At 45.9% G+C, this 14,112-nt stretch overlaps 1 protein-coding gene across 8 annotated transcripts in view; it reads left to right on the top strand.

Moving 5' to 3' along the window:
- The window catches only part of FOXN3 (forkhead box N3), a 400,895-nt gene that overhangs the window by 167,694 nt on the left and 219,089 nt on the right, over positions 1-14,112 (top strand). The gene's annotated exons all lie outside the window — the stretch shown is intronic.

The raw sequence follows: 14,112 nt of genomic DNA, 5'->3' as shown, positions 1-14,112 counted from the left end.
AGCCAGATTGAGGGTTTCCCACTGGGGAACATGGTTACAAAACGGTGGTTTACAGACTTGATTGGCTCTGAGTATCATTGTCCTTCAGAGTCGGTGGGTGGGTCCCCCTTTGGTTTTGGACACCAAACAAAGGTCTGTATTTTGATGGCAGCCATGAACCATGAGGTGTGTGTGTATACATACATACATATATATATATGTCTGTGTGTGTGTGTGTGTGTGTTTGTATATTTGAGGAAAGTTGCCACTGAGGGCTAGAAAAAAATGGCATCTATTTTCGTTCTGAATATTAACTTGGAGAAAGGCAGCTGGTCCGGGATTCTGGAATAAATGGACAGTGGTGGACATTGCGGGGGGTGATTTGAGCATCCTTCTATACTCCAAGACCAAAGACACGAATTGCCCAGGTGACTCTCTTGAAATCGGGTGTCTACAAAGTGTTTGGCAACTTTGAAACTCCCTCTGAGTGTGGAAGGTGGGCTGAGGGTAAGACTGACTTTCAGAAGGTGGAATTTTGACTTTAAAGCCTTTAAAGCTCCAGCTTCGTGGTTCGCTAAAGGAAGACAGTTTTAATAATTTGCTTTATTTTTCTTGTAAGGAACACAATAGGTACGGTAGAAATAGGATTGACGGTTAGAGCTGGAAATCAAAATTGTGACCTAGCTTGGGGTTCTGAAAAGTAACGTAGCAACAGTTAAAATAACTTGCCAGAAAACGTACTCGCCACAAAGTTTTCGTGTTGCCCTGTTCTCACGGTTTTGGTTTCTGTGTTAGTGGTGCTGTGGTGTGGAGCTGGCGGTCTGCTTTCCAACCTTTTTAAAGTTCAGGTTCGGTCTCAGGACCCCTCTGGAGTGGGCTCATCAGCTGTGCAGGGTTGGGGCCTTTCATTTCTTTCTTTCCAGGAACAGGTATGTGCTTCCAGTTGAATCTTGAGCCTGAGAAGATTCTACTTGTCCTTGGCCTGGAAGACTACGACTGTGGCCGTGGTGAAGCCCTATTTTTCCTTGCTGCCACTGGACACGTTTGTCTGCAGATGCTGTTCACCCAGAGTTTATGTTAAGATGGAGTGTGGGGGCTTCCCTGGTGGCGCAGTGGTTGGGAGTCCGCTTGCCGATGCAGGGGACGTGGGTTCGTGCCTCGGTCCAGGAGGATCCCACATGCCGCGGAGCGGCTGGGCCTGTGAGCCATGGCTGCTGGGCCTGCACGTCCGGAGCCTGTACTCCGGGGCGGGAGAGGTCGCGGGGGGGAGAGGCAAAAAAACCAAAAAAAAAAAAAAAAAAAAAAAAAAAAAAAAAGATGGAGTGTGGGCATGCAGGGTTTGAGGAGGGTGTTGCCCAGGAAGAGGAAAGATGTGGAAACTGCGGAGCTTTGCCGCTGATCGTGGGTGCAGGTGGTGCCTGGATCCAGCGTGCAAGTGTGAACACTCCTGAGTGCTCTGGGCCCTGCCTTCCCAGTTACGTCCTTATTTTTATGTAACTGTAACAATCGCGGGGCACTGCTGCTGTCCCCAGGTGTCCATCACTTGCTGTCCTCCCCTCCGCATCCGAGCATGGGCATCCTAAGACCGACCTCCGGACTTGGCTCTGCTGAGTGTTTTAAGATCATTCCTTGAACTTAGAGAAAATTCGTCTCTCCCCTGTAAAGAACCAAGTCTGTGGTCTTAAAAACTTCCATATGGGTGGGTGCTCAAGAAAGGGAAAATCTTGGGAAGCGATTCCAGGGTTAGAAGGTAGAGAAGAAAGGGCTGTCAGGTCCGCCAGAGCAGCACGTCCCTGATGAAGCAATGATCAGGGCTTTAAGTTGGTGTGAAATGATTCTGCAAGTTACCACATGCCTGGGTCGGCGTGTTTGTCATCACGCCGGGGCACATAATAGTAATTTAGCAAATGCACACTCTGAAATGTTAAACAAGACCAGCTCCAAAGTATGCAGAGAGACTCGGGAGTATTATTCATCAGCCTGGGGAGTGACAGGCGGGCGTTGGATAGCACTCTGGCAGGAGCGCCGTCACCCCCTTGCACCCCCCTGCCCCGCTCTGGGAGTCGTGTTTTCCTGGGGTGATGGTTGTCATTCTGCAGATAGCGCCTGTAGAAAGGGAATGGTTTTAAGGGCTCGAGTTTGTTTATCTTGTGAAATGTTGAGTTCTGGCTTCCTGGGCGTACCGACCTGTATTAACATGTTTCTGATCAGATGCCAGTCACTTGTGTGGCTGGGAGTTTGTTCCCGGGGTTTGTGATGCTGTGAGAACAAAGCAAGGTGTGTGAACTCCCCATTTTACTCCTCTTTCCTCGGATAACCTTGGGGCCAGCTGCTGGCTGCCCTGAGAGGGGCAGACTCCCGGGTACCCTCAGGCACTGGTCTCGACCCCTTCATTTGTGGTTTTCTCCGGTGGCCAGCTGAGTAAGGCAAAGGCATTTCCCTCACACTCTGCCCAGGGGAAGCTCCTCGGGCTCTCAGGTAAGCTCATGTTTTCCCAGAGGATTTTACTTGGCTGTAGCTCCCGTGCTGAGGTTCTGCTGCAACACAGTGACTAAATGTGCCCAAATGTTGGTGAGAAAGATGCCAGGGGAAGGGGAGGATGGAAGCCTTGCGAGCTGTGTTTGCAGAGTTAGCCATTCCGCTTTTTGTTTTCTTTTTAAAAGTGTGGGACACGGTTTTAAGCGTGGCATAAGCATGAGAATGCAGAATGTGGTGTGATCCTTGTCCCTGGGGGCTCGGGACAGTCCCCTGCTGCACGGCTGCTTGGTGGGGTGCTAGAGAGGGAGCAACCTGGGTGGCACCAGAATCACCTGCAGCACTTACACACCACCGCCGCTTCTCGGCCCCTTCCTGGAGACTCTCATTCAGTGGGTTTGAGGTGGGCTGGGGAAAACTGAAATTCTCATAAGCTTCATAGGTATTTCTGACTTACAGCCAGATTTGGGAATCCCTGAACTAGATCCCCTTTTGGGTTCTTTCCAGTGCTGAGATTTCGTCAAGGACATATTCTCATGAATGGGTAAGTTAGGTGAGAAGAGAGGTTTTTTTTTTTTTCTTCCTGTTTTATCTCTAATAGGACTTTGAGAGATAGCGGTTTTTTTTGTTTGTTTGTTTTGTTTTTGTTTTTATTCCAATCATGGAAAATTTCAAGCATATACGGTGGAATCAGTCACTGTATGGTAGTGACTGCATACAGTAGTACAGTGACTCTGTATAACCACCATCACTGCCCGCACCAGATTTAGTAGTTAACAAGGGCTTGCCTCTCTTACTTTGTTCATTTTTTCTTTTTTTTTTGGCTGTTGCTTAAGTATTTTGAAGCAAATCCTAGCCCTCATGTCATTTTATCCCAACATATTTTAGTGTGCGTAAGAACGGTTTCCATAACCACAATGCCAGTGTTACCTCTGATAAAGTGAACAGTTCTTTGGTATCACCTAAAGGCAGATCTGTGTTCAGATATCCTGGCTGGCTTACAAAATGTTTGTTTGAATAAGGATCCAAACATTGTTTACACATTGCATTTGGCTTTGTTTCTTCAGCCTGTTTCCGTCCACGGCAGACCCCTGCCCCTTCCTTGTCCAATAGACCCCTCCACGTAATACGTCTGCTTCATTGGGGTTTCGTGAAGCTTGTTCCTCTGTCCCCTCGTGCATATATTCTGTGAAATGGAAGTAAGTGCTAAAAGGCTAGATCCCATTCCGGCTGTTTTCCCTCAGGAATACTTTATAGACGAGTCTCGTGCCTCCTCACATCAGGAAGGCTGGTTGACCCACTCCTGGGGACGCTGCGCTCGTGTTGTGGGTTCACGTAGAGTCGGCTGCTTCCTCCTCTGCAAAGTCCCCGTAAGCCTTTCATCTTACGGTTTCATCTGTGGATGCCCTTTGCCCACATCAATCAAGATTGAGGTCCAAAGTCTGGGATTAAGTTTTGTTATTTCCTAAATACAGTTCTCAGTTGGAACCGTAAGATTAGCATGTACTAACCTCTCCGAGTATTTGTAAATGAGAAGTAAAGTGTACTTTTTATTTTTTTATAAACTGGATTATAATGGCTCAGGGGTGTGTGTTTGCTGTTTCTCTGCTTTTTCTTTACTTCCCCGCTTGACACTTTAACAAAACACATTGTTGTCATAACAGGGTTTATAAAGGAAACAGTGTACAGAAATATGTTTATTATATCCAGGGCTGAGTGCTTTAAGTACAGTTTTAGCTTGTAAACATAAGCAGCTTGTCTTGGTTGAAAGAGGCCTGGATTGGAAGCCAAGATACCTGGTTCTAGTTTTGATGCTGGAGGTACATGGCTGTCTTGGGCCTCAGTTTTCTCAGCTATAGAAGCAAGAGTTTATTGTTACCTGAAGCTTCTTAATTTGGGCTCTGTGAATGTCAGAGGCTTTGCAAACAGCCTGAAATTATTGACAACATGTCACGTGACCATGCATTTTCCTAGAGGATCTCAAGATTTTGTTTGCTCAGTTTTTAGGTTCTTAATGGGACCTCTGACCCTGGAAAGGTGCAGACCCACTGGTGTATTATAATAACAATAGTGGACTTACTGTGGAACACTTTCTTTGTGCTTTCCCAATATATCATTTCTTTCTCACTACAACCCTGTGAGGTAGGCCCTAGTTTCATTCTTAAAATAGATGATGAGTTAAGCTCAGAGTGGTTAAGCAACTTGCTGGAGGTCACGCAGCTAGTAAGTAGCATAATAGGAATTCACCTGAATTCCCTGCAAATCTAAACGGCATGTGCTGAAGTTAACTCTGGTGCCTGAGCACACGTTCTCAGTGTAGACGCTGCTGTAGATGATCTCTATGTGCTTCCCCAAAGTAGCCTATGATCATGAGTTACAGGGGAATTAAAATAACCCAGATAAACTCAGAATTTACTCTGCAGGTACAGGATAGAGAAGGGTAAATATAGAGAATACTTTTGTGCTGTCAGGACGGGGCCAAGCTCTGTCCTTGTCAAGCAGCTGGAAGGGTGTCGGCGTTTGCACGAAGCCTATCGTGACCCTCCAGCTCCCTGTTTCCAGGCTCTTCCCAGGCCCCCTGCCTCCCAGGTCCCCTCCACTGAGGTCTGGCCCAAGTTCAAAGCCCCTTCTCCCTGCCTAGACACTGTTTATACAAGTTCTCCCTCTAATTCCCAGCCCCCTTGGTGTTCGCTTTTCCATCCTGGTAGATGAAATTCTTTTTCAAAGGCAGTTTTGAAAATGGAGCACCTCTTATATGGCAACACCCCCATATCACAGTTGCTCTCATTCCCTCCTCTTGGGGGTGCGACCGCAGCATTTCCCTTTCCCATGAAATAGCCCCCATTCCTGTGATGGTCATTTTAGGAAGAAGAAAGCCCGTAACTACTACTGTTATTATGTTTTGGGGAGTGGGGATAAATGATGCTCTTTGAAAAACTGTGCAGTTCTGTCCTGATGAGTAAATTACTAAAAATCAGGGTAATGTTCGATGGTAGGACATGCAAAAATGAGATGAAGTGTATAAGATTCTTCCGTGGCCTCTGGGGCAAGTGACGGTCCCGTTTGTCCCTGCGCTGGCGCTGCCCTGGACAGCAGTAGGAACACAGCCTCTTTCTCACCAGCGCCCACTCCCTGGCAGGCTGCTTTCCATTGTCTATGCTATAGGCTGTGTAGCCTTGGAAGGCTGAGACGTTACCAGCCTTTCAGGCCGTCTCTGGGGGCCCTGAAATAAACATACCCCCATGTCACAGGCCCTGGAATAGGAAGCACTTCATACCAGCATCCTCAGTGAGGCCAAAAAATCTATGTACTGCCTTCGGCCACGCTGCCCCGCCGATCTTGCCCATTTGTTCCAGGCACTGCTCTGTCTTGATTCTTCCAGGCATAGATGCTTTGGCTGGGGGGACATTTCTGTTGTCTTGCTCTTGCCAGCTGTTCATTGCTCATTCATTCATTCGACAAACTTTTTAAAGCACCTGTTGTGCTCAGTACGTACTATACTTAACTATACGAAGTGCTAAAAGGGTGCAAGATTGAATGTATGTGGCCATGGCCTAGAAAGACTTCGTGGTCCAGTGAGCCCCACCTGCAGAAATTCCTTCTGGCTAACGGAATTCACCAGCAGAAGCCCTTCTTTCAGCTCTCTCTCCCCCTTTTACTTATCTGTTTCTGGTTTCTCACATCATTGCTTTTCTGGCCCTTCCATTTCAAGGATACCCTGCTTTTCTAGTCCTCACAGTGACTCCCCTGCTGTTGACCTTGATGAGGGTCTATACACGTGTTCTGGAAAGCTTGGTTCTTTGGGATCACAGGGCCCCATTAATGTATCTGTCCAATATCATTTTGCAAAGTAGGGCTTGGTAGTCCCTAGGTAGGTCTATGAGATGCTTCTTCATTGACGTACTGGCTGGATATGCAACCAGCAAGAAATTATTCTCAGAACCTCCCCTGTTGAGCTGAAGAGGCTCTAGGATTTCCCTTTGAAATCACTTTAGCTGCAGGATAATTCTCTGTGCTAAATAATATAGGAAGTTGGCACACCGATCTCCTATTTGAAAGTCATGTGTTTCGCTTCTTTCACAAATAGTGATGGGTTGTTGGGATTAATCGGTATCCTCTCATGGAGCCCTTGGCCATCTTAATGCTCTTAAGCTTTAGCAATATGATGGCAGATTGTAGATTTTTTAGAAAATTCTGTCTCCTTCCCAGTGGACATTTTTGCACTTGAAACAGATGATGATATATTTAAAAGCTAATGTAATGTTCGTTTCGATGATACTGTGTTTATTAGGCTGGTCTTTTGTTTGCAGATTTGGGATTCGTGGACCCCTTAAAGTGTTTAATTCTTGTTCTCCACCCTTGTCGCTTTTAACTTTTTTGCGGCTTCTCTCAATGAATACATCCAACCAGCCCTGTAAGAATTTATCTTGGCTACATTTGCTTCAACACTGGCTTAAAGTTTTCAGACAGTAGGAATTGCATCCCGCCGCTCCTGTGGAATGCCTCCCTGTTAGTAGGACACCAGTATCTCATTGCCTATAATTTCAGGGGCTTCAAGCACCTTCTGCTTATTAGTTACTTTATTCAATAGAATTGTTTGGTGATATCAAAGGTTAAAATTGAAAACGAGATTTGGTTCTTGCCTTTTAGGAGTTTACATTCCAGTGAAATAGGAGACATTATAAAAATATAAATAAAGAAGAGTAAACCGTCACAGATATGAGAAGTGTACCAGATCAGTAAGTGATTGGTGTCATTGAGGTCAGTCAAGGAGGCTTCCCCTCCGCAACGAGGGGCACTTGGAGCTGAGATAAAAGACAGTAACGGACAAGGTTTGAATATTCCTTAGGGGGGGCGGGGCGGGGGGCACTTGAATACATTGTTAACAAAGCATGAATGAACATGAGACCTCCAAGAATGGAGTAGTTAGGATGAGGTTTGACTGTTTCTATTATAAATAGAAACTCCAAATAACAGTGAATTAAGCTAGAAGTGCATTGCTTTGTCACATAAAGTAAGTCTTGAGGTATTGGACAGAGATCAACATTCCGTTTATCTTTCTGCTCTACTGTGCTTAATACACTGCTGGTTTCCATTCTCAAAGTCTTCTTATGGTCCAAGATGGCATCTGCTAGCTTGTTCTCATTTTAGGAAGCAGAAAGGGGTATGCAGGGAAGGACAAAAAGAGATTCCATTGAGTTACCAATTTTAAGGACCTTTTCCAGAAACAGCGCCCCCCCCCAGCCGCCGCACTCTGCTTTCATCTTATTGGCTAGCACCTGGCCACATGACCCCTCTTGGCAGCAAAGAAGGCTGGGGAATGTAGTCTTTTAGCTGAGCCCATTGCAATCGCAAATAAAATGCTGGTTCTCTTACTAAGCAAGCCTGAGATTTTCTGTCACAGAAGTCTAGGCGGTCTAGGAGATGCATGTTGCTGGACCCAAGGGATGTGTTGGAACAGTATCAGAGAAAAGGAAAGAGAGAAATGGGTGGTCGGAGAGGTTATGTAAATGAGTATGAGGAATTGGTGGGGAGCTAGGATGCTAAAGGGGGAAATTTAAATTGCTCTTGTAACTTAAAGCAGAGATGATGACCCGTTTTTCAAATATTCCAGTTAATCAGCATTTTGCTTCCAGATATTCTGGTTAAATTGCATTTAATATCTTCAAAAGCAATAGCTTGATAGAGGTGAAGATGTAGTCTGTGGCAGGTGTGATAAGAAGAAAAGCAAGGGAAATATATGGTTGAAGGTAGGGAGGAACGTAAAGTAGTTCTTTTAATAATAACTTGATGGTTTGCTGTGCGAGGTTACTGACAGTTCCAAGAAGAGAATGAAGTCTTTGATTTACGTGTGTGTGTCTGTGTCTGGGTGTGTGTGCACGCGTGCTGTTTGAGCACCTTTGCTTGTGAACTCAGCAGGAGACCAGTAAATACTGGCAGAGGGACTGTGCTGCTGCTCAGGGGAACAGGCTCTCCAGTTACCCTTCCTTTTCCTCCTTTTGTCCCCACAGGGTTTGTGCGGGGTCCCCTCTGGGCCCAGTGAGGTCAAGGTCAGTGTTGCCTTCCACTTATTGGAGCTCTGTGAAGGGCCTCATAGAAAGCGGTGACTGTCATCCTTGAGGGACAGGACCCATAAATGATTTAACTGATGTCATTAGATAGAAAACAGTCAGCTAGCAGAACACTTGTACATACGTACTTTGTTTTTAGAAGAAAAGGCCAAGTCAGGTGAGCGCTGACTCCAGTCATGGCTGTCGTGGAAGGAGAAGAAAATCCAGTCTCGTGGCACCAGAGGACAGGCAGTGTGGCACAGAGCTGGGGTGCCGAGTCACGCCAAGTACTCCCGGAATACTTCACGGAATGCTGAGTTCCTTCTAGAATCTTCCCTAGATGCAGTCATGTAAAGTGAGAACCTGCATTCGCAGCCACAGTTCTGAGACCCTACGGAAGCCTTACTTTGCAAAGTAAAAAATCGACTCCTCACAAAAAGATGTAGAAGTACTTCTCCTTCATCGTAGAAGTATTTTCAGCGGTGGTTCATCTGTGCCATGTGTTTGTGGAGGGCCAGGCACTGTTCTGGGTGCTGGGGATACAGTGGTGACCTGTGATGGTCCCTCACATTTCTCCTGGACCATCCATGGGGTGGGGACAGGGAGGGTGACAGGGAGGCACGTGTTAAACAGTAGATCCATACATGGACACATAGGTACTGTATCAGATGATGACACATGCAGTGAAGACAGTAAAATGGGATAATGTACCAGAGAGGGGTGGGGAGGAGAGAGGCAGGCTTCCTGGAGGAGCTGACTGGGCCACGCCTTGAATGGCAAGAGGGATGCAGCCGAGCAAAAACTTGGGACAGAGAGAACAGCATGTGCAAAGGCCCTGAGGTGGCAGTGGCTTGAAATGTACAAGTAACAGAAAGAAGGCCTGTAGGAAGTACGTCAGTGAGGGGAGAATGAGGTGTTCAAAGGGACTGGAGGGGGAAACATCTGTTTGGGGCTTGTTCCTGTGGTACAGGTTAGAGATGATGGAAATGATGCTGGCTTAGACCAGGATTGGGATTTGCAGATGAAGGTGTATGTGCAAACGTGGGTTGGGAAGTGAGATGGGGGTTAGAGCAAAAAATACTATTTTGGCCATGTTAAATTTGAGATGACTTTTGAACATCTAGGTGGGGCTATCAAGTTGGAAGTTTGGTATGTGAGTTTCAAGCTCACTAGAGAAGTCGGAGTAGAGTTATGAATCTGGGACGCATTAGCGTTTATTTGGTGGAAACTAAAGAGGATTTCTGGATTACCTCTCCATCAGAGAGGAGCTGAAATCAAACCTCTATTTTAGTTCTGTAGGAAATTATATTTCCATTAGTGTTTGACAAGAAAATTCATTTTGGGGTATATTCAACATGGCGAATAAAAACAAAAGCGGTTTATATTTAGAGGGAGAAACTCCGAATTATTTCAAAAATAACTTATTTGTAGTTATGGTAGTTACTGCCTGTAGTTTTGTAGGCAGAAGAGAACAATTTTTGCTCCTTGTAACGAGGGTATAACTTCTAAATGTGTTCAGGGCCAGTGGCATCTCTGATATGATGAGAAAAATGCACTCCGCTAAACATCCCATTTAGTAGAGCCCCCTAACCCATGGCTTTGGCGAGTTCCCTGCCATCTGGTCTCTGGCTGGAGAGAGGAATTTTTCTTGTATATGTGTCTCCATAGCAACGAGTTTGCATTTGATATGGTAAGTAAGCAGTTGCCTTAGCAACGGAGTTGCTGATGTGGTGGCTCCCCTGCTTTCCGGGAATGGATAAGCTGACCAAACTAGTTTCGATGTATCGTGTAGGGCGCTGTATTTGTAGGACTGCACACGCTGGCCCTGCTAGTGTAAAATCAGTCCTGCTTTAAAAGAGATCGCTGCCCCTCCCGCTTCCAGGAGGAAGGGCTTACCCAGGTAATAAATGAGGCAAAAGTAGTTGCTGTCAGTTGAAATAGATTCTAAGAGGGATCTCCTGGTGGAATTTATTTAGTTTCATTTAAGGAGAATGTCCTCGTCAGGGTGCATTTGGTTGCAAGGAAAACAGAGTCCCTCAAGTTGCCTTAAGTAGAAGAGTAGTCCTCCCAAGGACGTAATAGTCCCATGGACCAGTGGTGACAAGCGGTAAAGCACATCTGGGGTCCATGGCGATTGGAACTGCTCCCTCTGTCCCTCTGTGGCCACACGGATGCTCATCCCTGCCATTCTGTGGAGATCCGTTCCAGTCTCCTCTTAGTAGCCTGGCTTCCCCCGTGTGGCTCTTGGTTTCCGCTTCCTCACACCACTGGCTTGATGAGGTGGCGTGTCGACACCAACCCTTGCGATGTGATGGCCCCAGTGCCCGTCGTCTCTGTGCATTGTCCTTGTCATCGTTTCAGAGTCACAGACTTGTCCTCCCTGAATCAGATGTTCAGCCCTGGTCACAACATGGGCAGGGTCCCCTGGATCAAGGCAGCTGCTGGGACCATCGCTTCATCTGGGGTGGGGACTGGGCTTGGGCTTGAAACATGCCTGCAACAAAAACTTGTCTGGAAAGCCTTTGGTCTTTGGAAACATTTTAATAATGCAAAGAAAAATAATAAATAACTCTGAAGTGTTTTGTGATTTCCACTTCCCTTTGTGTCCCCTCAGCGTCTCTCCAACAGATAATGGAGATTTTCACACCGAGAATTCGGGGACTGTCTTGAGCCTCCCTTCATTAATGGTCTCTGTGATGACTTCATCTTTCTTGCGTTTCATTTCCGTAGATTTGGGGCTGGTGGTTCTCAAACTAGCAAAGTTTTTCTTTGGTGGCTACTTTTTCCTGCCAGCTGCCCTCAAATTGCCTGTAATCACAGGGTTGATTGATTACCAAAAATGATGAACTCTAGCCCCCTGTTCCAGACAGGAGTAAATGTCATCTATCCAACACAAGTTGTCCTGATTTTCAAGAACAAGAGATTGGGTAATGGTTCTTGCTAATAATAATAACCATTGTCTACCAGCCCCTGTCATCACATTGAGATGTTCAAAATGGGGGAAAAAATATAATTACTTCATGCCGGGGACTGGAGATACAAAGAGATTATGAAACTCTGGTGGAGTAGACTGGGCAAAGATAAAAAGAGACCAGGAAAGTATCATTTGCTAATTGCCAAGGGATTGATTGTCCAATGGCCAGAATTACATGGTTTGGGAATCCAAAGGAGAAAATGATCCCTGAGGGTTAGCAGAGCCATGGGAGAAATCCCAGAGAGGAGATGGAATTTCATTAGCTGGGTGGCCAGGACTGGGGCTGGTAACAGGGAGATAGGAGGTCACTGGAGTCATTAGGGTTAGGTTGGACATGGGGGTGGGAATACATTTGGGGAAGACTGGATCTGAAACCGGGAACTGACATTTTCACAGGTCTGTTTGGGGGCTGTTTGTAATTGTGTGAGGCATTTGCATCCATGATCTTGTAGCTTTCCAACAACTGTAAAAGTAGATACTATGTTCTATTTATAAGTGGGGAAACTGAGGCTCAAAGAAATTCATTGGCTTGCCAGTGAAGTGACCCAGCCAGGTGTTGAACCAAGATCTGGGGCTTCTGCTTTTGCCAGAAGCAGAGGGCTCCTGTGGGATAGAGAGGGAAATAGATTTGGAAAGGTCAGTTGAACTGGACTTTGGGGGTCTTGAGTGCCACGCCAAGGAGTTTAGACTTTGCTCCTAAAGCGGGGGAGAGCCCTTAGACATTTCTGAGCAAACCCAGGGCTGGAGGCAAGTGATTCTTGCTTATGTCTTCAAGGTTTTGGCAGCAGCCCTGTCCTCTGCTGCAGAACTTCCTGCTGCCCAGAGATTTATGGAGAAAAAGACCATGGCCAGCTCTGACTGATTTTCAGTAGGTTTAACTAACTTGGGCCAGGTTTATAAACAACAAACACTCTGCAACTTATTTTTCATTTTAAGTGTTTTGCTCTTATTTTTATTTAATGAATTCTGTTTTCACTGATCCTTGCTTTTATTTGTTGGTGCCACCAGTTCCTAGGCATGACCTGACCATTCTGGAATTCCTAGAGTTTATAGAGGAATGAAACGAGCGACCCACCCACTCGGCACTGCCCTGTGGATTTAATCATTTTTTGGTGTCCGGGTGGATCTTTCCCTCTTCTGGTTTCAGGCGGTAACATCTTTTCCCCTTTGGCATTGTAGGTAAATACAGTAATATTAACCCTTTAGTTCTATGGGAAACAGGGTCCAATAGGTGATTTCTTTCATTCCTTTGTTCATTCAACTACCTTGAGCCTTTGGAATGTGGAGGGCATTGCGCTAGATGCTGTGGGGGACCCAGAGGTATAAGACGGGGTCCTTGTGGACACTCTGGGGTCATCCCTGATGCTTCCCTCTTTTTCAACTCCGTACCCAGTCAGTTACAAACGTCTCCTGATTCTGCCTCCTTCAAGTCTCTCTGGCCGTCCCTTCCTCTCTAACCCTACAACTGCTGATCTTCCTTGTTTGCTGGGTGGTACTTTACTGTGTCCCCTCAAGTCCGTCGAAACAGGGCTGCCAGAGGGCTTATTTAATTCACAGCCCTATAGTGGCTCCTGTTACCTGGAGTGGTTGATCTCAGAGTGTGGCTCTGACCACCAACCTAGAATGATCTAGAGTGTTTATTAGAAATGCAGATTCCTGAGCCTTAGCCCAGACTTCTGGTGGTGCCGCCTGGGCATCTGCATTTAAGCACACTCCCCAAATGCTTCTTTTTTACACTGAAATTTTCAGAAGCAGCGCTTAGAGGACCAAGATCAAACTCTTCAGCTGGGCTTATAAAGTCTGCCTTCCTTATACTTTGTATTCTGGAAGATGTTAATACTGTAGTATAATGGACTTCAGTGTACCATGTAACCGTCATGGGAGTCCACAAACCGTATGTGTCATTAACATGTGACCTATCTTGTTTCATCTGACCTCCCCCTGACCCTTCTCACACACCCCCACACCCCCATTATTTAAAGCAAATCCCAGGCAGTGTATTGTTGTATCTACAGATATTTCAGAATGTATCTCTAATACGTAAGAACTCTCAAACACACACAGACACCCGCCCCGCACCACGAAACCATTATCACTCCTAAACCAAATTAACCATGATTCTTTACTATGTCTAAAATCCAGTCTGTTTTAGAATTTATCTGATCGCCTGTTTAAAAAAAAAAAATTAGCAGTGGTTTTTTCAAATTAGAGTCCAAAGAAGGTCCACATGTGACATTTGGTTGACGTACAGGGTTTCCCCCCACTGTCTGAAAATAGAGCATTCCTATGAAACCTTTCGTAGGATGCACCTTGCTAACGGATGCACAAAGTAAATTAGGGTAAAGCACAGACACAGACACAGTTCAGAGCTCTAGCGGTTTGATGCTGAGATGCTGAGTGTGGTTCCTGGGGAAGTAGCTTGGTGGGCCCCCCCCCCTTGCTGCTGGGGTATTTGCTGCAAAAAAATGAACGCTCTTTTCGCTTTTTGCCTTTTCTTGTAAAAGCAAAGAGCTTTGGATTTCTTTCTGTTAGTGAAACAAGTACTAAAATAGGTCTTTTGTAAAAGGGAAGTGGCATAAAGCAAACTTTGGAAAAGCAGGGGATACCTGTATCTCTTCAAATCTCTTCAATCTC

Source organism: Aethalodelphis obliquidens, unplaced genomic scaffold (genome assembly GCF_003676395.1).
Source record: "Aethalodelphis obliquidens isolate GAN/ISIS:26980383/991018 unplaced genomic scaffold, ASM367639v1 scaffold21, whole genome shotgun sequence".
Lineage (NCBI taxonomy): Eukaryota > Metazoa > Chordata > Mammalia > Artiodactyla > Delphinidae > Aethalodelphis > Aethalodelphis obliquidens.
The sequence above is the reverse complement of the archived record's forward strand: the minus strand, read 5'-3'. Positions and strand labels throughout refer to the sequence as shown.